The sequence below is a fragment of the Rhincodon typus genome, chromosome 5 (genome assembly GCF_021869965.1).
Source record: "Rhincodon typus isolate 14 chromosome 5, sRhiTyp1.1, whole genome shotgun sequence".
Classification (NCBI taxonomy): Eukaryota; Metazoa; Chordata; class Chondrichthyes; order Orectolobiformes; family Rhincodontidae; genus Rhincodon; species Rhincodon typus.
In genome coordinates, this window is record NC_063336.1 from 67,347,815 (window position 1) to 67,372,157 (window position 24,343).

The window sequence follows — 24,343 nt, forward strand, 5'->3', positions numbered from 1 at the left end:
GGAGGTAGGGAGGAGATAGGTCAGACCAGAGAGGACGGACAGGTCAAGGGGGCGGGATGAGGTTAGTAGGTAGGAGATGGGGGTGGGGCTTGAGGTGGGAGGAAGGGATAGGGGGGGGGGGCGGGGGAAGGACAGGTTAGGGAGGCGGGGACGAGCTGGGCTGGTTTTGGGATGCGGTAGGAGGAGGGGAGATTTTGAAGCTTGTGAAATCCACATTGATACCATTGGGCTGCAGGGTTCCCAAGCGGAATATGAGTTGCTGTTCCTGCAACCTTCGGGTGGCATTGTTGTGGCACTGCACGAGGCCCAGGATGGACATGTCGTCTGAGGAATGGGAGGGTGAGTTGAAATGGTTCGCGACTGGGAGGTGAAGTTGTTTAGTGCGAACCGAGCGTAGATGTTCTGCAAAGCGGTCACCAAGCCTCCGCTTGGTTTCCCCAATGTTGAGGAGGCCACAACAGGAACAGCGGATGCAGTATACCACATTAGCAGATGTGCAGGTGAAAATCTGCTTGATGTGGAAAGTCTTCTTGGGGCCAGGGATGGGGGTGAGGGTGGAGGTGTAGGGGCAGGTGTAGCACTTCCTGCGGTTGCAGGGAAAAGTGCCGGGTGTGGTGGGGCTGGAGGGGACTGTGGAGCGGACAAGGGAGTCACGGAGAGAGTGGTCCCTCCGGAAAGCAGATAAGGGTGGGGAGGGAAAAATGTCTTTGGTGGTGGGGTCAGATTGCAGATGACGGAAGTGTCGGAGGATGATGCGTTGGATCCAGAGGTTGGTGGGGTGGTACATGAGGACGAGGGGGATTCTGTTTTGATTGTTATTGTGGGGAGGGGGCGCGAGGGATGAGTTGCGGGAAATGCGGGAGACACGGTCGAGGGCGTTCTCAACCACTGAGGTGGGGGGATGTTGCGGTCCTTGAAAAACGAGGACATCTGAGATGTACGGGAGTGGAATGCATCATCCTGGGAGCAGATGCGGCGGAGGCGAAGGAATTGGGAATAGGGGATGGCATTTTTGCAGGAAGGTGGGTAGGAGGAAGTGTATTCTCGGTAGCTGTGGGAGTCGGTGGGCTTGAAATGGATATCAGTTTCTAGGTGGTTGCCAGAGATGGAGACAGAGAGGTCCAGGAAGGAGAGAGAGGTATTAGAGATGGTCCAGGTGAACTTAAGGTTGGGGTGGAAGGTGTTGGTGAAGTGAATGAACTGTTCGAGCTCCTCGTGAGAGCATGAGGCGGCGCCGATACAGTCATCAATGTAACGGAGGAAGAGGTGGGGTTTAAGGCCACTGTAGGTACGAAAGAGGGATTGTTCCACGTAACCTACAAAGAGGCAGGCATAGCTCGGGCCCATGCGGGTACCCATGGCCACCCCCTTTGTCTGTAGGAAGGATTTACATTCTGTAGTCAGGTCTGCATTTCCTATGCCTTTTCCTTCAAGTAATCCTGTTCTCCCAAGTAGTTAATACTTAAAAGTTGTGGAGATTTTCATGAAGTTGCAAGTACAATTGACAAATAGTGATCATTCTGGGAAAGCTGCATCTGTCTCAAGAAGCTCACAATCACATGGATCTAGATTTGGGAGTCTGCAGTGAAGCAATGGAGCACATTGTTTGTCTCAAAAGAAAGCTGTACCCAACGATACAGTTATTATCTGTGGCACAGACTTCCTTTCCTGACTGCAGTTTAAATCTGGAATGAGGTCAAGGGTATTTCCGATGATGCATCAGTGGTGAAGTCAGCAAGTTAAGCAGCCGCATGCATTATTCTCTCAGACAGCAAACAAGGAAGCTAAAAGCGTTTTATCCTTCACTTTTAATATGAGTTTTCTGACAGTTAAATAAATGATTATGATTACTATAACTCGGATTTAGATGGAAGTTAAGATGTCAATATAAACATAGTTTTGTTACAAACAAACCTGTAACCTTTACAACAGGACTAACAGCATAAGTTCAACTGATTTTCCATTAATACAATTTGGACAGGTGGGACGAGGGATTGGAATCTCAACTGCACACACTCTGGGCAAACAATGCTCAATTTTTAACTCCATTAAAGTGAATGATGTTTGAGGGAGTTAAAATCTCATCCGCAGAATCACTAACAGTAACTTTTGGATTTCCAAGGTATTCTATACCCATGTAGACTCCCAAAGTTACTGCCGGTTTCAGTTGAGTAACAGCAGCAAACATTGATAATGACATTGAAGGCACCAATGTAAAATCCATATTACGCTCTGAAAGGCTTATTGAAATAATTAACCAAATCCGAAATAACTTTGAAATTAGTGTTCTTCTGCATGACACAATTCCGGGAAGGGTTGAGGTAGTTGGGCAGAAATCATCTCAACACAGCTTAGATCTAAAGGGAACCCTATTGTACTTTCAGGTTATACTATTGTACAAATGGGCAGTGCTCAAGAGTGCGCAATTGTTCATTGATGTGATTAGTTATTATTTTTGATTCAGAACCAAAGCAGAATCAAAACTTGTAAAGTTTTCTGCAAATCTGAGGATGCACAGTGCATGAATTTTGGCGAGAGTATTCATCACCTGCACAAAACTAGTTTAACTTTTGCATTGAGAACCATTTCACAGGATGTACCAATTTATCTGAAATATATAAATGAACCAGTCTTAAGAATATACATGTTGATAAAGAAATGAGCTATCATTTGAGATGAGCATAAAGCTAGCTTCATAGTTGTGATATAATAAATTTAATCCACTTGATGCTACCATATGCACTTGTACCAATAGAGAAATCTCCTACGAACAGATAAAGGATCCTTGTTTAACAGCTGCAGCAGTTCCAATTCTAAATTAATCACACTAACAGTTTAGTCAGTTACTGGGCTCAAAACAATATTTTTGGTGCCAGACATACTACTGACTAATTTGTATTGACAGTGTTAAAGAGGTGTATGACTGTCTTTCAAACTTGTACAAGGAACTCCTGGCTGAATATATAACTATTTCTATTCCAAGAACTTCACAAGTGCCCGCATTTTGAAAAAGAAATCCTCCGTCTTTTTCTTCACTAAAATTTCTAATATCTGACAAGAGGGGTGGGGGCTTAAACAAAGAAAAAACATTTCACAGTAACTGTAAATTTATCCTGGTGTTGCTTTTTAAGGTCTCATTGAAGCATTGACTGAAGACCAGTGCTTTGACATGTATTTCCTACAGTTATGCAATGTGTCTACTCACTGCTGGTGCCTCGGTGATCAAGTATATACAATTCAGATTTACAATCAAACAGTAAAACATACATACAAACCAAAGGAACTGGTTCTCAATTGATATCGTACTCCATGTGTTTAAGTACTGTATCCAATCTGGTTCAAGCAACCAGTCTGCATTCTGGTTACTGGGAAATAAGGGGTTTGCAAGCCCTTGAGATAGTTAGCAGAGGAGCCATTCGATTTCCTTCCCAGAAATTAGAAAACCAACATGAAGAACTTGAGCCTTCCAGGCCTGGGGGAGAAGGAACATCAAAGCCAAGAGGCAACCTTAGAAGGTGTAAAAGACAGTCAACTACTCTTCAAATTAAAGTATGAAAGGGAACCAGAGGATACAGGTTCAAATTGGTAAAAGACAAATTTAGAATAAATAGATCTTTGCACAGAGCATGATAAATGGATTGAATAATTGTGTCATGGAGGCAAAAACTCTGGAATCTTTGTAGGATGAATTTTCCTTGATGAAAAAGCTAAGTTTGGTCACATGCTGACTCAACTTCATTTAGCTTGTGCTCGTAAGATAGGACAGAAGTTAAGAGAATGTTTTTCACCTTATGAAAGGGTGTTATGAAAAGTGATTGAAGTAAATATTAAAAATGGATTCTGATGACAACTCGATTGCTTCTGGAAAGAGGATGTACTAAATCATGGCTCTAACAAAGAAAAACATTTTTTGTTTGTAAAACATTTTGCTTATTGACACTTCTTTCTGGTAAAAATGCATGTAACAATCAATCATTTACAAATATGACCCAGTGTGAAACATACATGACTAGCCAGTGTCAAGACAAAGGCCCTAGTTTTACTTGCCTATGCTTGGCGGTGATTGGTCCATGGGACAAATAAAATAGTGGGAATCATTTACTTCATCTCTCCTGTTCCTTTCTGATTCTGTGAACATTCTGCTCTTTAAAGCAGGTAACCCACAGGAAGTAAGCATGGTCCTGGTTTAAATTTATATATCATGATGATGCAATGATGTTTCAATTCCAAGGTCTAAGGGAAGGGTGGGGGCAGTTGATCCGCCACCTCCACAGACAAAAGGACCAGGAAACTAGATCGTGACTCAGAAAAGGCAGGGATGATTCCTCTGGCCTCAAACATCTACCTTCTCCCTCCTTCCAATCACAACAATACCTCCTGCTAGTTCCCTGCATCTATCTTTATTGTTCGCTGACTCTGGCCATCTGTCAGCTGCTCGCAATCCTGCTCCTGGACAGGCTGTTATTTAAACTAAGCTCGGCTGTTAAGATTGTCAGCTTGTTACATTGTTCCTAGGAGTTAAAAATAATGGCATTTTTCAACAAAAATGCTGCAACTGACATCAATCGCATTTCTCCAAACACACCACATACTAGGGAATGATGCATTGTTAGTTTAGTACTAGAGCAGTAATTAGTAATTTGGCATCCTGAAATCTTGTGTTTGCGTGTACAAAACAAAGTAGTATTCAAAAAGATTTAGAAGCCCTGCAAATACAACACAGCTACAATCTGTAATACCATGCTTTCCAAATTCTGCACCAATCCTGGCACCACACAGTGTACTTCAAAACAACCCTGATGTGCAGGCATAGATTGCTACGTTGTACGTAGATGGGATACCTCAGATATTGTTCACTGTGTTTTGGTATAGTTAAAAATAAATAGGATTTATTCAAGGTTGCAGATTGATTCTGTAATTCAGAATACTTCCAAACAAATGAACAAACTTAACTCCCTGTAACAATGCATTATTTCAAAATCTGAAATCATAGCCACTTTCCTTAACTGGGAAATTAATGTGAAATTACATTTGGCTATGTCTTGCAAGAAGCATCTTCCCTTTTCTCAGATCACGCATTTGAAATCCTATTCTGGTCAAGTAATTTAATATTGGGTAACTCCCTCCCGAAACAGCACTGTGGGGGTACCTATACCTGCAGCTGTTCAATATGGCAGCACAATTTCTTAAAGGCAACTGTGGACTGGTAATAAATGCAGGCCCTAGCCAGTGATATCCATATGCCTTGAACAAATTTACAAAAATAAATTAATTAAGTTGAAGAGAAATAACAAGGTGTAGAGCTGGATGAACACAACAGGCCAAGCAGCATCAGAGGAGCAGGAAGGCTTACGTTTCGGGCCTAGACCCTTCTTCAGAAATGGAGGAAGGCAAGGGGGTTCTGAAATAAATAGGGAGAGAGGGGGAGGCGGATAGAAGATGGATAGAGGAGAAGATAGGTGGAGAGGAGACAGACAGGTCAAAGAGGCGGTGATGGAGCCAGTAAAGGTGAGTGTAGGTGGGGAGGTAGGGAGGAGATAGGTCAGTCCAGGGAGGACGGACAGGTCAAGGGGGCGGGATGAGGTTAGTAGGTAGGAGATGGGGGTGGGGCTTGAGATGGGAGGAGGGGATAGGTGGGAGGAAGGACAGGTTAGGGAGGCGGGGACGAGCTGGGCTGGTTTTGGGATGTGGTAGGAGGAGGGGAGATTTTGAAGCTTGTGAAATCCACATTGATACCATTGGGCTGCAGGGTTCCCAAGCGGAATATGAGTTGCTGTTCCTGCAACCTTCGGGTAGCGTCGTTGTGGCACTGCAGGAGGCCCAGGATGGACATGTTGTCTGCGGAATGAGAGGGGGAGTTGAAATGGTTCGCGACTGGGAGGTGAAGTTGTTTAGTGCGAACCGAGCGTAGGTGTTCTGCAAAGTGGTCCCCAAGCCTTTGTGCTCCTCTGATGCTGCTTGGCCTGCTGTGTTCATCCAGCGCTACACCTTGTCATCTCAGATTCTCCAGCATCTGCAGTTCCTACTATTTCTAAGTTGAAGAGAAGGCCTGTTTCAAATGGCTGATTGTTACAGTATGACAAAACACATAATAAGCAAAACAGGTCATGTATCTGTTGTATCATATATGTGCCACTGATGAGACTGATCTGTCCTTCTTTCAATCTGCTTCAATAGTTACTTTTAATGCCAGTATTAAACTTCAATAAATTTAGTGGTTTAAATCTCCTCTAAATGCTCCTCTTTCTGGACTAGAAATGATGTGGAGGTGCCAGTGTTGGACTGGGATGGCAAGGTCAGAAGTCACGCAACACCAGGTTATAGTCCAAGAGGTTTATTTGAAATCACAAAGCTTTTGGAGCGCTGCTCCCTCATCTGGTGAAGTGTGACCTGAAGAAGGAGCAGTGCTATGAAAGCTTGTGATTTCAAATAAACCTCTTGGACTATAACCTGGTGTTGCCTGACTTCTGGGTTGGAAATGATAGATTACAGTTGAGGCAGAATTTTTCATTTTGAGCCAGGACCCTGACATCAGGATCCAACAGGGCTCGGCTGAGGTGATAACAGTTGATTTTCCCTGAATTGATCCATTGGTCAGGGGATGTGCTCACTGTCCAATTAAAGTCTAGAAGCTGGACGACCAATAGAAATCCCCAAACCATGGAAATAGCAGCAGCCTGCCATTGTAAGTGAGACAGAGAGAGAAAGAGCACATCCACCTGGAGGTGTACTCTCAGCACTTTAAAAACATTTAAAGTAAATAAATGGCTACAGCTGCCAGGGTTAGGGGGTAAAATGGTGCTCAAAAGGCATCATGGAGAAATGGACCCTATCTGCCTCTGGGCAGCTGCCCTGTTCCTGATAGTCAGAGACCAAACAAATAAACTGGAAAATTCCAGTCAACCCCTTCATTGGCATCTTTATTCGTTCAATACAATCCATTTTGGGTTAACTGTTCCACTCCCCATCCAGTCTCCAAGAAAATGGCTCTGAGGTAAGACAGTACTGGCAATTACACTCCCACTCAACTCCATTCATAAGCAAAAATCTCACTCCTATGTGCGTAAAGTAATTTTAAAATTTGCCACCATACTCTTTTTAAAAGAAAAATCTAAAAGCTCCACAAACAGAAATAGTTAGAAATATATTTCAGATCCATAACCATTTGAAGAGACAAACCGTCAACCACTAAATATTTGTAAAACAGGAACTATGTTGTGGATGCGACACAAGTAGCAAACCACAAAGCTGGGGGACGCAGGGAAATGAAAAAGCAGCAAAAGCTAAGCAACTGAAACAATAAATTTTAACAAACAGGTTGACAAAAATAATGTGATTTCCACACTTGCCTATTGAGTTACCGTTAGACAGATTAACAGCTTTTTGCTTATTACAGGTAACATAATTCCATCTTGTCAGCATCTGGTCTGACCTGCCAGAAACTGGTGAAGGAATGTCCAAAACTTGGGGGAAGCAGACTTTAGACACATAGGTTGATTTTCCAAAATTTGTTATCCAAGTAAGTAAGGGTGTCAACAAAGGTATCAAAACTTATAATTTTTAAATCACATTTGCAGCCCAACTTAAGTATTATTACCTATTGATGTTCATAAAATGCACTCTGCTGTAATTTAAACCTGACAGGTTAGACCAGTTCTGTCATGCAGTCAAATCATGTGACCTGTAATCAATGAGAAACTACAGCTCTGACTATGTTAACTGAAAAGGACAATTGGATTATTGAAATAAATATTATACTATATATCAATTCTAGTGAGTTAGGGAGCAAAGATAATATTTCTGATCTGACTATTCCTGTACTTGTATTCTTAGTATTGGAAAGTCCCATTTCGACAACAGCATTACTTCTTCAAGCTGTTCTGCCCAATCCTTTGGTCCTTCTTTGCCAAACCACAGCTGGATAGTGTTGTGATTTGTTTTTAGTACAGGTTGGGTGAGGATCTGGGTGAGGAGGCAGACTCAAGCCTATCTCAAATGGAATGAGGTTGAACTATATACTAGCTGTCTAGCCCACTGAACTAACCACTCCTACGAGCTGCAACTATTATTATACACAAAACATCAAATACCTCACCAAAATCCAATGAGTAATACCATATCTATACAATAAAACAGTAAAGGGTTGTGGTGTCAGCCTTAGAAAAACATCATTCTCCCTCCCTCCCTCCATCACTCACACAAATACATGCATAGATCATATAGATTAAAACAGAAGAAATACTGGAATGGGGTTTTGAGATAGGAAAACTTTTGGGCTCCAATCATATATGAGTCTCATACTGTACAATGGTCTGTTCTAGAAATCGCTGTACAGAAACCAGCTAAGATTGCTGTTCTATGCGTTATACAAAATATTAGGCAGACTATACTTAGATCGTTGTGTATGGCTGCAATCATACTCCTGTAAGAAAGATAATATCACTGGATTAGTAAACATGAACTTAGACTAATGCTTAGGAAACATAGGTTCAAATCCCAATACAGCAACTGATTTAATTTAAATTCAATTACCAAACATCGAATTATAAAGCTAGTCTCAATAATGGTGGCAACGATGAGTAATTTTTAAAAAGCAGACCATTTGGTTCCTTAACAACCTTTAGAGAAGGAAATCTGTCATCTTAGCTAATTTGCTTCTTTATGGACAGAGATCAAACAAATTGTTTAGTGTATATCAGAATTGTTATAACATCATTAGTATGCTTTAATTATTTAAATAGCATTTCATGTCACGCGGTGGAATTGTCCGAAAATTATCTCTGAAAAGTCCTATGTTAGGCTATTTTGAAACCAAATGACTAATGATCCATTAAATTCAGAAATCATCTGACTTTGATTTTCATGTCCAGCCAATTACTAAACATAACAAGTCTAAGTACAGAATATGAACACAAAATCCCAGTTTCACAATTAACAATATTTTTTGAAAAATAAATACATGTCTTGCAACATTTATGGTGGAAGACAGGAAAGAAGAAGAATTACAGCAGTGGAGATTTCATAATGGTGTACATGTTTTTATATACAAGGATAAACTGTTTCCAGTAGCAGTAAGGTCAAAAACTATTGCATCATAGATGGGCAAAAGAACCCCAGAGAGATGTGCGGATGTATATATTTTCTTTATATGCAACAAGTTGTTGTGACACGTAAAACACTGCTGAAGGGGTAGTGCAAGCAGACTCAATGGTAACATTCAAAAGAGAATTGGATTTTAAAAAAAGTGAAGAATTTATAGGGTTAAGTGGGAGGAGCAGGAAAGTGGGTTTAACTAGATAGCTTTGGCATAGGATTGAGAGTCAAAAATCAACCATGCCTCGTGTCTCCCTGCTGTCAATTCCTTCATGGACATAAGGACAGGATTATGCCAGTCAGCCCATTGAGCCATGGCTGATTGTACACTTCAATGCCTTTTATGCATATTATTGCCACAATCCTTTACACCATTAATAATTAAATATTTATCAACCTCTATTTTTAATATACTCAAAAACTGAGCTTCCACAGCCCTCTGGGGTACAGAATTCCAAAGATTCACCACCAAGTAAGAAAATTTCTCATCAGTCCTAACTTGCAACTCCTTCTCCAACTACTGTCCTTTAGTTCTAGATTTTCCAACCAGGAGAAACATCTTACCTGCATCTATCCCTTTAATTATTTTGTACATTTCAATGAGGTCACCTCTCATTCTTTGAAATTCTACAGGCCCAGTTTGCCCAGTCTCTCTTCACGGGGTAGTCCTGCCATTCTGGGAACAAGTGGGTGGTGTGGTGGTTCAGTGGTTAGCAGTGGTCTATGTGGAGTTTGCACATTCTCCCCATGTCTGCATGGGTTTCCTCTGGGTGCTCCAGTTTCCCCCCACAGTCTAAAGATGTGCAGGGTAGGTGGATTGGCCATGCTAAATTGCCCGTAGTGTCCAGAGATGTTTGGGATAGACGTGGAATATACGGGTCTGGGTGGGATGCTCTTCGGAGCGGCGGTGTGGACTTGTTGGGTTGAATGGCCTGTTTCCACACAGTGGGCTTTCTATGATGATAAGTCTGGTGAAGCTATATTGCACTCCCTCTATGGCAATAATATATTTCCTAAGATAAAGAGACAAAAACTTCATACAGTACTCCAGGTAAGGTCTAACCAAATGCTTATACATTTGAAGCAAGACTTCACTATTCCTGTACTCAAATCCCCTTGTGATAAATGCTAACATTCCAATGCCTCTCTAATAGTTTGCAACATCTGCCATTAGCCTTCAGTGACTTATTAACAAGTACATCCAAATCCCTTTGTACATGTACTTTCCAACCTCTAAACATTTAAGAAATACGCTGTACATCTGTTTTTCCTACCAAAGTGGATAACCCTACATTTATCCACAGTATATTCCTTCTGTCATGTTTTCAGCCAATCACTAAGCCCATCCAAATCATCCTGAAAACATTTTATACCTTCCTCACAGCACACATTTCTGCTTAACTCTGTGTCCCCTGCAAATTTAGAAATATTACTTTTGGTCCCCACATAAATTTCATGGATATATATTGTGGACAGCTAGGGCCAAATTACTGATCTTTGTGGTACCCTACTAATCACAATCTGACAATATGAGAATGCTCCAGTTATTCCTTTCATTTTTTGTGAGCCAACTCTTAATCCATGCCATGACATTATCCCCTACACCAGGCTTATTAATTGTCAACCAACCTCCTGTAGCGTCCTTACCAAAAATCTTCTGAAAGACCAGGCTTCAGGAGTTGCGGTGATACGGAGGGAGTTGATAATAATTGATTTTTAAAAATTGGACATTGTTGAGTCAAGCCAACGTAGCAAGGACAGATACGATAACTGAACATGATTTTGAGAGAATGAGGATATTAGCATAACAGCTTTGGATGAGCTGATGTTCATAGATGGTCCAAAGGTGGAAGATCAGCCTGAGAAATTCAGATGTAACAAAGGTATGGCTGGAACTTTCAGCACATCTGTTGAGGCAGCGGTGAAAGGAGGTGACCTTAATGGAGAAGATATGAGTCAGAAGCTCAAGGTCAAATAGGGCACCAGGATGATTGAGGGAGTCAGGTACGAAGGAACAGAATCTGCAGCAGGGACTGAAGATACTGGGCATCTCACAAGTAATGTGGCAAAATCAGAGATAGTGGAGCAGTCAAGGGGTGGCTGCCAAGTACAGCTGGCCATCCTCAATCTGACATAACACAGTGTGGAGCTGGATGAACACAGTAGGCCAGGCAGCATCAGAGGAGCAGTAAAGTTGACGTTTTGGGTCAGGACCCTTTTTCAGAAAGCTGAAGAAGGATCGTGACCCAAAAAGTCAACTTTCCTGCTCCTCATATGCTGCCTGGCCTGCTGTGTTCCTCCAGCTCCACACTGTGTAATCTCTGACTCCAGCATCTGCAGTTCTTAGTATCTCTATAGAATCTGACATTTCGTTTCTAGATAATAAGGGCGTGAATGTGGAATAAACGTGCCTGCATCAGAAATATATAAGAGGAGGAGAAGCCATTGCAAAACACCTCACATATTCACCCAGGAGAGTGCAGTGTTATTCTGTGTACCGATCTCATCAGTATGACCCGGTCATATGATTTAGGTCGAGTTGATACCCGACATGATAATACGAAAACGGAAGAATCGTAAAGAAATCCTAATCTGGCCAAAGCTCTGCTTGAAACATTAGCTACAATTCCCCGTGTATTGCCAGCATCTGAGAAAATGAAACTGCTTCGTTTTTGTGGTTTCCATAACAAAAACAATGTCCGCCCACAAGATTTACGACAAATAGGAGTCAGAATGAAACGTGCTAAATGAAACCGCTTGCGCCGTATAAATTGCCTGTGCAGTGATCTGCATTAATGAGGTCTGCAGGACACGGTGACATGTTGAAAAGCTGGGGAATAACTCGCAAACACTGCCCACATGCTACCCCGCTTTACTCCGCAACCTCAATGTGCGGCTGGGTCAATGCTCTAGACTTTACAACTTGCAGCATCGACCCACTCATACCCGGCCAGCCTCTGCTTACCTCTCGTGTTATTGCACCAGACCAAGAACCTTTACACGAATATACTCAGAACAAAAAGCACGCTTCTAACACAGGAGCAAACAGCAAACATTAAAGCAAAACTGAGACGAGGTAACCCAATCTCCTCTTGACTTCCGCGTCCTGAACGTCGGGAACATTTGATTGACACTCAAAAGGGCTGGGCTTTCACTGTGCACGGAAACAGCAGCTGGCTGGTTCTATTACCAATTCTTTCATCTTGTACCACCTTTTTTTCCATGATCGCAGCAGTTTCTTTTAACGCGTTGAAATGAATAAAATCAACCCTAAGATACTGAGTTTCTTAATTGGTCTGCTCCAGGGGTAAAACATGAGGGTTTAACACAAGGGTGGAGCTTAGAATTTAGAAGACAGAAGTATTATGATGCGCTTTCCTAAAATGATGGTAATACCCTAAAATTTACAGATACCTTCGACCTGACTAACCATGATATATTCTAGCGGCACTAGCAGGTGGTTCACGACAAACAAAACGCACAAACCCTGGTGCCATTTATTTTGTAGCTGTCCTGCCAAATTCAGAATTGGCCCCAGCAACAGAGGACTATTTAAATCAGCTTCATTTATCCAATAGGATCCCGGATCACCTGCTCCAGTTCCCACACTCCAAAGTTGCAAATAAAAGTTTTTCCATCAGCAAAAAAACTGTTAAAATTGAAAATTTAACGATTAAAACCTTGTGAGAAAATTTGTAAATAAAAGATAAATGGTTGTTGATGGTGCCTTTATATGTGTTTTCAACAATAATATTCTCTAACGAGAGTGTAACCCTGCAAGGACTGTGGAGACTTTACCTTTTACCTTATATCCCATCAGACTGATGAGATGGTGCAAAAGTGCTTATGATTAACGTAAGACCATATGATGCCCACTGCTGGCACCATGTTGCATAATAAACCCTTCACCAGTGACCATCATGTTGTATGAGTTAACTGAACTCTTCTTTTCCATAATGTAGATTTGCTGCCACCATCCTTTTTATACGGGGGCCTACTTTGTCTAGTGTGGTTGTGGAAGACCATTAGGTAGTCTAACAAGTAGAGATTCTGACAAGGCTTTTGTCCTTGCTATTTGCCACAACGTCAATTGTCATGTCATTTGCGAATTTACTGATCATACCTCTTAAATTCATGTCTAGATCATTAATGTAGACAACAACCAGTAAGGGATCCAGCACTGAGCCTTGCAGTACACTATTGAACACAGACCTTCGGTCCAGAAAACATCTTTCAACCATTGCCCTCAGCCTTCTGCCACTAAGATAATTTTGGATCCAATTTGCATAAGCTTCCTTTTCTTCCTCTTCCAATACCATATATTCTTTGACATTCAGGGTTCTTTGAAATTATGCATCCTACCTTTCATTACCCTCTTGGCCCTGCACTTACACTATTTCCTTTCTGAATGACTCCCACTGTCCTGCTGTAGATTTTCCTACAAGTAGCTGCTTCTGTTCCACTTTGACCAGATCCTGATTTATCACATAAAATTGGCCTGCCCCCAATTACCAACCTTTATTTCTGACCCATCTTTCTACTTTTCCATAACTACCTTAAATTTTATGGAGAGATGGTCACATTTTTTGAATTTTTTTCCCACTGACACTTCAACTGCTTGCCCAGCTTTGTTCCCAAAAATTAGGTGCAGCACCACCACCTCCCATGTCAGTCTACATGTTGGCTTAAAAAATCTCTTGGATACATTTAAGAATTTCACCCGCTTCAAGCCTTTCACACTTTGTCAATCCTACTTAATATTGGAAAAGGTGAAATCCCCTATTGTTATTTCTCCAAGATTTACCTACATTTTTGTCTTTCTATCTCTCTTCAACTGTTTGGAGGTCTATGATACACTACCAACAATCTGATTGTCTGCTTTTTTTTCTAATTTTTCTCCAGATGGCCTCATTTAAGGAACCTTCTGAGATATCATCCCTCCTTACTGCAGTAATTGGCTCCTTGATCAATATTATGACACCACCTTCTCTTTTACACCCTCCCTGTCTCACCTGAAGATTCTATACCCCAGAATATTGAGATGCCAGTCCTGCCGCTCCATGAACCATGTCTCTGTGATAGCAATGATGTCCTATCCCCATGTATTAATCTATACCCTCAACTCATCTGTCTTACATGCAAGTCTCCTTGCAGTAAAATAAATGTTACTCAGTCTTTCCATGCTGCTTGTTTGTGCCTCAACTTGACTATACACGCTTTGGCTTCCAGATCGACTTTGCTTTTCCTGTATGCTTGTCTGAGCATTACTCCCTAATATACCTCCACTCGACATCTCATTCCTTTGCCAAAATGGTTTAAACCCCTACCCACAGCATGAGCAAACAACCCCTCCCCATTCTCTAAAGGATATTGACCCTGTTCTTATTCAGGTGCACCTCACACCTTCCCCCGAAACGGTCCTAGTAGTCAAAGAATCTAAAACCTTCCATACTGCCTAACTCTTCAGTCACACATTTATCTGTTCTATCCACCACCTGCTATACTCAATAGCATCTGACATCAGGATTAATCCAGAGATTACAATCTTTGAGGTCCTGCTCGAAGATTTTCAAGATTACAACAGGAGTAGAGTGACAACTTACAAGCTAGTACTGTAAGGCATATTTAAGCAGGCAGGAACCTTAAACACCCTAAGAATAAGCATCAGCCAAAATGATTGGAGAAGAACCTTGCACACCCTAAGGCCTATATCAACCTTGACAGCAGACTGGAGAGCATAAACAAATTCCTACAGACGGGATAAGAGAAAGACCTACAATGGAAGATTTCTGTTTATTGTACCAGAATGAAGTGTAAACACATTTGTGATTTTGGGGGTATAAAGATTGATGATTTTCTATATTTATTAGACAGGTATGGGGTAGATTTTCAGACAAAATTCTGTTAAGCTTGTCTAAGATCGATGTTGTTTGAATTAACATGAAGTTAATCTCCATATCTGATTCTCCTGTAGTCCATTTAAGGAGAATAACCACACAGTACCTACGTGAATCATGATTTCTGACTTTCCATCATCCCCCTTCAGAATGCCCTCCATCCATTCAATGATATCCTAGCACTGGTCATAAGGAGATAACATACCATCTTGGAGTCATGGCTATGGCTGCAGGAACACATATTGAGTCTCCTATCAGTTTTGCTCTTCATCTCTTTCTTCCCCTCCCTTATGGAAATGGGCTTCAGCTATTCTGCTCAGAGGAACCGTTGCTATCAGTATTTTCCAATACAGGAAATCTGTTCTTGAGTGAGATGCACTCTAGGACTTACCCATCTGCCTCCCTTCTTCTTACTGGTGGCTGCACATTCTTTCTTTGACTACATTTCCTTAAACTGTGAGGTGACCACATCCAAAAATGTCCTATCTATGTAACCCTTAGTCTCCTCCTGGATGTGCTATTGTGCCTTCAGCTGATGCTCAAGCTCCAAAACCTGGCACTCAAGCTGATCAAATTGGTGGCACTTCCTGCAGATGTCGTCATCCAGACTGGCAGGAGTATCGAAGACATACTGGCTCTATTATCTGATGACAATCTCTTGCCTTTTCCCCATATCCCTGCACACCATTACTATCTGTAAAGAAATCCAATGCCTTTGTAAATGCCTCAAGAGTTTTTAAATTACCCCTTGCTTTTTTTACACATTTCTTTAATTCCATGCTCATTCTTGCTTCTTTTACAAGCAGAAACAATTTCATTCTATCTAGTCTGTTCAGCCTGCTCATGATTTTGTGTACATCAATCGGATCTGCCTTCTTCTCTTCAGGCAGTATAGTCCAAACTTCTTCAGTCTATTTCCATAGCTGAAGTATGCTGCAGTGTCATAGATTCATAGAGTCATTCAGCACAGACAAGGCCATTTGGCCCATTAGGTCTGCACCAACATAACTACCACTAAATGCGTGCTAATCCCAATTTCCTGAATTTGTCCCATATCCTTGAATGTTATGATATATCAAGTGCTCATCCAATTTTTTATATTAAAGTTTGTAAAGTTTTCATCCTCCACTATGCTCCCAGGCAGTGCATTCCAGAATCCCACCACCCTCTCAGTAAAAAAGTTTTTTTCTCAAATCAGCTGTGAATCTCCTGCCCCTTACCGTAAAACTATGCCCCCTTGTGATTGATCCCTCAACCAATGGGAACAGCTGCTCTCAATTCATCCTGTCCATACCACTCATAATCTTTTACACCTCAATCATGTCCCCCTCGGCCTTCTCTACTCTGAAGAAAACAATCCAAGTTTACCTAGTATCTTCTTATAGCTCAGTTGTTCCATCCCAGATAACATCCTGGTGAACTTCCTCTGTACCCTCTCCAGTGCTATCAAGTTTCTTCCTGTAGTGAAGTCACCAGAACTACATGCAGTAATCCAGCTATGGCCTAACAAACACCCTGTACAACTCCAACATTAACCCCTTGATCTTATACTCTATGCCATGACTGATGAAAGCAACTTTAGCAAATAGGGTTAGGGAGAATCCAAAGAGACTCCACAAATACATTAAGGGCAAAAGAGTAATTAGGGAGAGAATAGGGCTCCTTAGAGGTCAACATTAATGTGTGGAACCACAAGAGATGGGTGAAATACTAAACAAGTATTTTGTTCGGTATTTACTGTGGAGAAAGATATGAAAGCTAGAGAACTTGAAGAAGAAAACAGTGATATCTTGAAAAGTGTCCATATTACAAAAGAGAAGAGGCTGGTCATCTTAAAATGTATAAAGGTGGATAAATCCCTGGGACCTAATCAGGTATATTCCAGAACTTTGTGGAAGCTAGGGAAGATTGCTGGGCCTCTTGCTGAAATATTTGTATCAACAATAGCCACGGATCAGGTGCCAGAAGACTGGAGGGTGGCTAACGTGGTGCCACTATTTAAAAAAGGTGGTAAGGAAAAGCCAGGGAATTATAGACCGGTGAGCCTAATGTCAGTGGTGTGTCAGTTGTTGGAGGGCCTTCTGAGGGAAAGGATTTACATGTATTTTGAAAGGCAAGGACTGATTAGGGATAGTCAACATGGCTTTTTCTGTAGGAAATCATGTCTCAGTAACTTGATTGAATTCTTTTGAAAAAGTGACAAAAAAGATTGATGAAGGCAGAGCAGTAGACATTGTCCAAATGGACTTTAGCAAGGCATTTGACAAAGTTCCACATGGTAGACTGATTAACATGGTTAGATCACATGGAATCCAGGGAGAGCTAGCCATTTGGATACAAGTTTGGCTCAAAGGTAGAAGACAGAGGGTGGTGGTGGAGGGTTGCTTTTCAGACTGGTGGCCTGTCACCAACGGTGTGACACAAGGATTGATGCTGGGTCCACTGCTTTTCATCATTTATATAAATGATTTGGATGTGAACATAGGAGGTATGATTAGTAAGTTTGCAGATGACACTAAAATTGAAGGTGTAGTGGACAGCGGAGAAGATCAGATGGGCCAATGGGCTGAGGAATGGCAGATGGAGTTTAATTTAGATAAATGTGAGGTGCTGCATTTTGGCAAAGCTAATCAGGATAGGACTTCGACACTTAATGGTAAGGTTCTGGGGAGTGTTGCTGAACAGAGAGACCTTGGTGTGCAGGTTCATAGTTCCTTGAAAGTGGAATCACAGGTAGATGGGATAGTAAATAAGGTGTTTAATTTTTTTGCCTTTATTGGTCAGTGCATTGAATACAGGAGTTGGGAGGTCATATTGTGGCTGTTCAGGACATTAGTTTGGTCACTTTTGGAGTGCGATTCTGGTCTGTCTCCTATAGGAAGGATGTTGTGAAACTAGAAAAGGTTCAGAGAAGATTTACGAGGATGTTGCCAGGGTTGGAGGGTTTGAGCTGAAGGGAAAGGATAAATAGGCTGGGGCTATTTTCCCTGGCGTGTCAGAGGCTGACAGATGATCTTATAGAGGTTTATAAAATCATGAGGGGCATGGATCGGGTAAATAGGCAAGGTCTTTTCCCTGGGGTGGGGGAGTCCAGAAACAGTGGGCAATGGTTTAAGATGAGAAGGGAAAGAATTAAAAGGGACCTAAGGGACAACTTTTTCACGCAGAGGGTGGTAAGTGTATGGAATGAGTTGCCAGAGAAGATGGTGGAGGCTGTACAATTACAACATTTAAAAAGCATCTGGATGAGTATATGAATAGGAAGGGTTTAGAGGGATATGGTCCAAATGCTGGCAAATGGGATTGGATTTAGATAGGATATCTGGTCAGCATGGACGAGTCAGACTCAAGGGTCCATTTCCGTGCTGTATATTTCTATGACTGTATGAATCTATGACACCAAAATTAATGGTGTAGTGGATAGTGAAGAAGGTACTCTCAGAGTACAACGGGACCTTGATCAGATGAACCAATGGGCTGAGGAGTGGCAGGTGGTGTTTAATTCAGATAAATGTGAGGTGTTGCAGTTTGGTAAGGCAACTCAGAGCAGGACTTATAAACTTAATGGTAGGGTCATGGGAAGTGTTGCCGAACAAAGAGACCTTGGGGGACAGGTTCATAGTTCTTTGAAGGTGGAGTCACAGGTAGACAGGTTAGTGCCTTTATTGGACAATGCACTAAGTATAGGAGTTGGGAGGTCATGTTGCAGCTGTACAGGACATTTGTTAGGCCATTTTCATGTTCACAGTTCCCTGAAAGCTGCCACCCAAGTGGATAGAGTTGTTAAGAAGGCGTATGGTGTGTTAGCTTTCATTAATAGAGGGATTGAGTTCAAGAGCCATGAAGTTATGCTCCAGCTATACAAAAGCCTTGTTCGGCCATATCTGGAGTATTGTGTCCAGTTCTGGTCACCTCATTACAGGAAAGATGTGGAAGCATTGGAAAAGGTGCAGAGGAGATTTACCAGGGTGTTGCCTGGAATGGAGGGAAGGTCTTACGAGGAAAGGTTGGGAGAGCTAGGGCTTTTCTCTTTAGAACGACGAAGGATGAGAGGTGACTTGATAGAGGTGTACAACATGATCAGAGGTATAGAGAGAGTAGATAGCCAGAGACTTTTTCCTAGAGTGGAGGTAGCTTTTACGAGGGGACATAGTTGTAAAGTGAAAGGAGGTAGATATCGGGGAGACGTCAAGAGGTAGGTTCTTTACTTAGAGAGTGGTAGGGGCGTGGAATGCATTGCCGGAGAGGGTAGTGGAGTCGGCCTCATTAGGGGCATTTAAGCGGCTATTCGATAGGCATATGGATGATAGTATAAGGTAGCGGTGGAGGTTAGATAGACCTTAGGTTTCAGGTAAAATTTCGGCACAACATCGTGGGCCGAAGGGCCTGTACTGTGCTGTACTGTTCTATGTTCTATGTTCTATTTTTGGAATACTGCACTCTATTCTGGTCTCCCTGCCGTAGGAAAGATGTTGTTAAATTTGAAAGGATGCAGAAAGGATTTATAAGAATGTTGCTGGGTTTGGAGGGCTTAGGCTGTAGGGAAAGGGCTGAATAGACTGGGCTATTTTCCCTGCAGCATTGGAGGCCATGGAGGTGACCTTATAGAGGTTTTTAAATCATGAGGGGCACGGATAGCGTGAAAAGCCAAAGTCTTTTTCCCAAGGTAGGGGAGTCAAAACTAAAGGGCAGAGGTTTAAGGTGAGAGGGGAAAGATATCAAAGGGACCTAAGGGGCGACTTTTTCATGCAGAGGGTAGCACGTGTATGTAATGAGCTGACACGATTCCCCATGCACAAAGCCATGTTGACTGCTGCTGGAACCGTGACTACCATAGCCATGAGGAATGGACTGGATCCACTGCTCAATAACCTCTCTTCACCACCGCAGCTGCAGAAAGAAGAAAAAATGAATTTGATTCAAAAGTTAAATGAAGAAGAGAAAAGAAAGAAGGATGCGAGAGGGACCAGATGGGCTCAGAGCCCAAACACCTCCTACCCTGCTGCCTCCGCCATCTTAAGATTACTTCACATACATTTTGTTTTTACATTTATTTTACATTCTTCCCAACTTTCTTCCCCTTCATCTTCCTCAGAGACAAGGTGGATCTTATAGTCGGCGTTAATCCTGTGTGATAACCGAATGAGATGGTGTATATTTACCACACGGAGTGATGCAATGTCACATGATCTTGCTCTCTATTGCAGCCTTTTGGTAAGATGAAGCTATTTGGAAGATCTTTCTTAAATGAAGTTACTGTTTTCCTTGTCTGAGTAGACTAAATATTCTTTAGCAGAAAAATATTCTAGGTCTTATTCATGGAAGAATGCAATGATGAATCTGAAAAAGCTCAGTTGCCTGTGATAAGACCAGATGGACCTTGTAGATTTGGGAGAATTATGGACCAGGAATAGTCGTGTCTATGTAAGGTAACAGAAGTTCTCACATACCACTAAGCAATACGTTGCCAACTTTGCTTGTTTGCCATTCCCCTCCCTCAGTACATCCTTTGTGACCTCATGAAGTTATGTATCTCCTTTCCTGCTCAGATCCTGTTGATGGCTTTTATGCATGATACATAGATCTTCACTGGGTAGATGTGTGTGGAGATGTAGAATACTGCTCCAATGAAAGAACTACCAATCACTGCTTCAATGCTAATTCTTGTATTCTTATATTCTAGTCCTCTTGAAATGAATGCTAACATTGCAATTGCCTTCCTAACTGCCAACTGATCATGCATGTTAACCTTAAGAGAATCCTTAACTAGGACTCTTATGCCCCTTTATGCTTCAGATTTCTGAAGCCTTTCCCCATGTAGAAAATAGTCTATGCCTCTGTTCTGCCTACCAAAGTGCATAGCCTCACACTTTCTCACATTGTTTTTCATTTGCCATTTCTTTGCCCACTCTCTAGCCCATCCAAGTCCCTCTGTATCCTCTCTGTTTTGTCAACAGTACCTATCCCTCCACCTATCTTAGTGTCATCTGCCAGCTTAGCAACAATGCCCTCAGTTATTTTGTCCAGATCGTTAATATATAATGTGATGGTCCCAACACTGAGCCCTGTGGAGCTCCACTAGTCACCGACTGCCATCCTGAAAAAATCTCTTTTATTGCCACTCTCTGCCTTCTGCCAATCAGCCAATCATCTATCCATGCCAATACCTTGGGGTCATATCTTATTTAGCAGCCTCCAATATGGCACTTTGTCAAATGCTTTCTGGAAATCCAAACAGATCATACCCACCAGCTCTCTGTCTAATTTGCTTGTTACCTCCTCAAAGAATTCTAATGGATTTGTTAGGCATGACCTCCCTTGATGAAATTGTGCTGACTCAACTCTATTTTACTGTGCACCTCCAACTACTCTGCAATCTCATCCTTAGGAAGGCCACTTTATTCTTACTAATGACCGAAGTCAGGCTATTTGGCCTATAATTTCCTGTGTTCTGCCTTCCTCCTTTCCTAAGCAGGGGTGTTAAATCAGACATTTTCCAGTCCTCTGGGACTCTCCCCTATTCCAGTGATTCCTGAAGGATCACCATTATTGCCTCTACAATCTCTTAAGCTATCTCCTTCAGAACTCTAGGGTGTAGTCCATCTGGTCTGGGTGATCTATCCACCTTTGGATCTTTCAACTTCCCCAGCAACTTCTCCTTAGTGATGGCCGCCACACTCACCTCTGCCCTGACTCTCTTGAAGTTCTGGTGTGCTGCTGGTGTCTTTCACTGTGAAAACTGATGTAAAATACCAATTCAGATTCTCCACTGTTTGATCCAATGAACTCGGCACCATGATGAGGATTGGTTGAGGGGGTAATGAAGGAGCAGATCTGTAGATATCTGTGCTGGGCCCCTAATTGTTCATGATAAAGATAAACAATACAGATGAAAATGTGGGTGGATAATAAGTAAGTTTGTAGATGACATAAGCATTGGCCAGGACATGATAGAGGTGTATAAGATTATGAAGGTGAGGTTGGATAGAAAGCAACTATTACCCTTAATTGAAGGGTCAATAAGGGGGTATAATTTTAAGGTGAAAGACGGGAGGTTTAGAGGGGATTTGAGGAAGATGTTTAAACCTAGAGGGTGGTGGGAATTTGGAATGCACTGCCTTAGAGTGTAACTGAGGCAGAAGGATCTCTTCTGCACTGTATGATCCTATGATGTCCCAGAAGAAGGCACCACACCAATCACACAACACTACTGTAATTCCCATAGGCTACGGCTCAACACTCCCATGATCTGCAGAAAGCAAACGTAAGATGAATATTGAAAGCACCATCAGTATGGCCCACCAGTCTTTCTAAGAGAGAACCTTGTGTTTAAATGGCAGCTGTCTGAGCTTCTAGCAAAGGTGCAAAAGCTGGTGACATAAATCAAGAATTTACCGGATGGCCAATCAATTCTGTCAGATCCCCACTGGATGAATAGGATCAACATGCCATCCCCACAATCCCCCTCCCCCCGTATGTATTGAATGAGCAAGTAGAAACAAAGGCTTAATGTTTCTTCACCAATAAATTCCTGAGATGAAGTGTTTGTGATTTGCTAAGTGCAGGCTGATGTTAGGAAAGAATTAACTTCTTTATATTATAATATAGCCTGTATATGTTGTTCCTGCATAGCATGTTTCTGTTAGCAAACTGAAAATATTAGTTTAATTTCCAGTAAATGTTGTGGAAAGGTCAGTGTTTTTTAACTGACTTGAAGTACCATTGGATAACCCCTGAAAATGTGTGCAGTACTGCTGTGTGTGATTAACCCACAACTGTCACTAGAATGCGCATCAACTTCATGTTGCATGATTTCAGCGTCCAGCTGTTGATTAGGTAGACAGATCACAAGCAGAAAATATTTTGAATGGCTAGCACCAGTTATAGCTAACCTGCATTACTCAAATGAGTAGATGCATTGTGGCTGGAGCTGTGCTGTAAGTCATAGAGGAAGTGAATCTGATCTGTTAATCACTAAAGAATAATACAACATAGAAGAACAGGGGCACAGTATTTGAATAAAAACAAAGTTGCTGGAAAAGCTCAGCAGCTCCGGCAGCATCTGTGAAGGAGAAAACAGAGTTAACGTTTCGGGTCCGGTGACCCTTCCTCAGAACTGATGGTGGCTGGGAAAACATCAGTTTATATGCAGAAAATGGGGAGATGGGTGGAGTAGGGAGTAAACGATAGGATAGAGCCCAAAGTGAGAGAAAGACAGTTGGACAGACAAAGGAATTGCTAACGATCAGGCTGGGAGGATGAATAGTTGTTAATGGGGACTGTAAGTGACTAACAACAGAGGGTGTGTAACGACAGGCAATGTGGTAACAAGGCTTGGTGTGTGAGGTGGGGTGCTACAACATGGGAGAGTTTAGGCTCTAAAATTATTGAACTCAATATTGAGTCCGGAGGGCTGTAGGGTCCCCAAGCGGAAAATGAAATGTTGTTCCTCCAGCTTGCGTTGGGCTTTGCTGGAACACTGCAGCAAGCCAGAGACAGAGATATTGGCCAGGGAACAGGGTGGTGTGTTAAAGTGGCAGGCAACCGGTAAGTTCAGCGTCTTTTTTGCAAGCAGATGTAGATGTTCTGCGAAGCGGTCACCAAGTCTACGCTTCGTTTCCCCAATGCAGAGGAGACCACATTGTGAGCAGCGAGTGCAGTAGACTAGATTCTTGGAAGTGCAGGTGAAGTGTTGCTTCACCTGGAAGGTATGTTTGGGCCCTTGGATACTGGGGAGGGAGGAGGTAAATGCGCAGGTGTTGCACTGTCGCCAGTTACAGGGGAAGGTGCCATAGGGCTGTGGGGAGGTGTTGGGGGTGAAGGAAGTGTGGACCAGGGTGTCCTGGAGGAAATGGTCCCTGCAGAAGGTGGACAAGGGAGGGGATGGGAATATGTGTCTGGTGGTGGCATCTCGCTGGAGGTGGCGGAAATGGTATCTGATGATCTTCTGGATGTGGATGCTGATGGGATGGTAGGTGAGGACAAGGGGAACCCTATCGCTGTTGCGGGAAGGAAGAGAAGGGGTGAGGGCAGAAGTGCAGGAGATGGGTCGGACCTGGTTGAGGGCCCTGTCGACAAATGAGCTGGGAAATCCTCAGTTGAGGAAGAAGGTGGACATTTCGGAGGCTCCCCTTGTCGAAGTTGGCCTCATCTGAACATATGCATGGATTTGTGAGGGGTAGATCGTGCCTCACAAACCTTATTGAATTCTTTGAAGAGGTGACCAAACACGTGGATGAAGGTGGAGCAGTGGATGTATTTAAGTAAGGCGTTTGATAAGGTTCCCCATGGTAGCTCATGCAGAAGGTAAGGAGGCATGGGACAGGGGGAAATGTGACGGATTGAATTCAGAA

At 42.4% G+C, this 24,343-nt stretch overlaps 2 protein-coding genes across 3 annotated transcripts in view; one reads left to right on the plus strand and one right to left on the minus strand.

Moving 5' to 3' along the window:
• Positions 1–12,284, minus strand: part of enpp4 (ectonucleotide pyrophosphatase/phosphodiesterase 4) — a 30,724-nt gene extending 18,440 nt beyond the window's left edge. Inside the window, exon 1 of the mRNA XM_020511324.2 lies at positions 12,059–12,284. The gene's annotated coding sequence lies outside the window, so the exon portion shown is untranslated. The remainder of the gene's footprint in view (positions 1–12,058) is intronic.
• The window catches only part of LOC109937923 (chloride intracellular channel protein 5-like), a 363,088-nt gene that overhangs the window by 177,335 nt on the left and 161,410 nt on the right, over positions 1–24,343 (plus strand). The window lies entirely within an intron of this gene.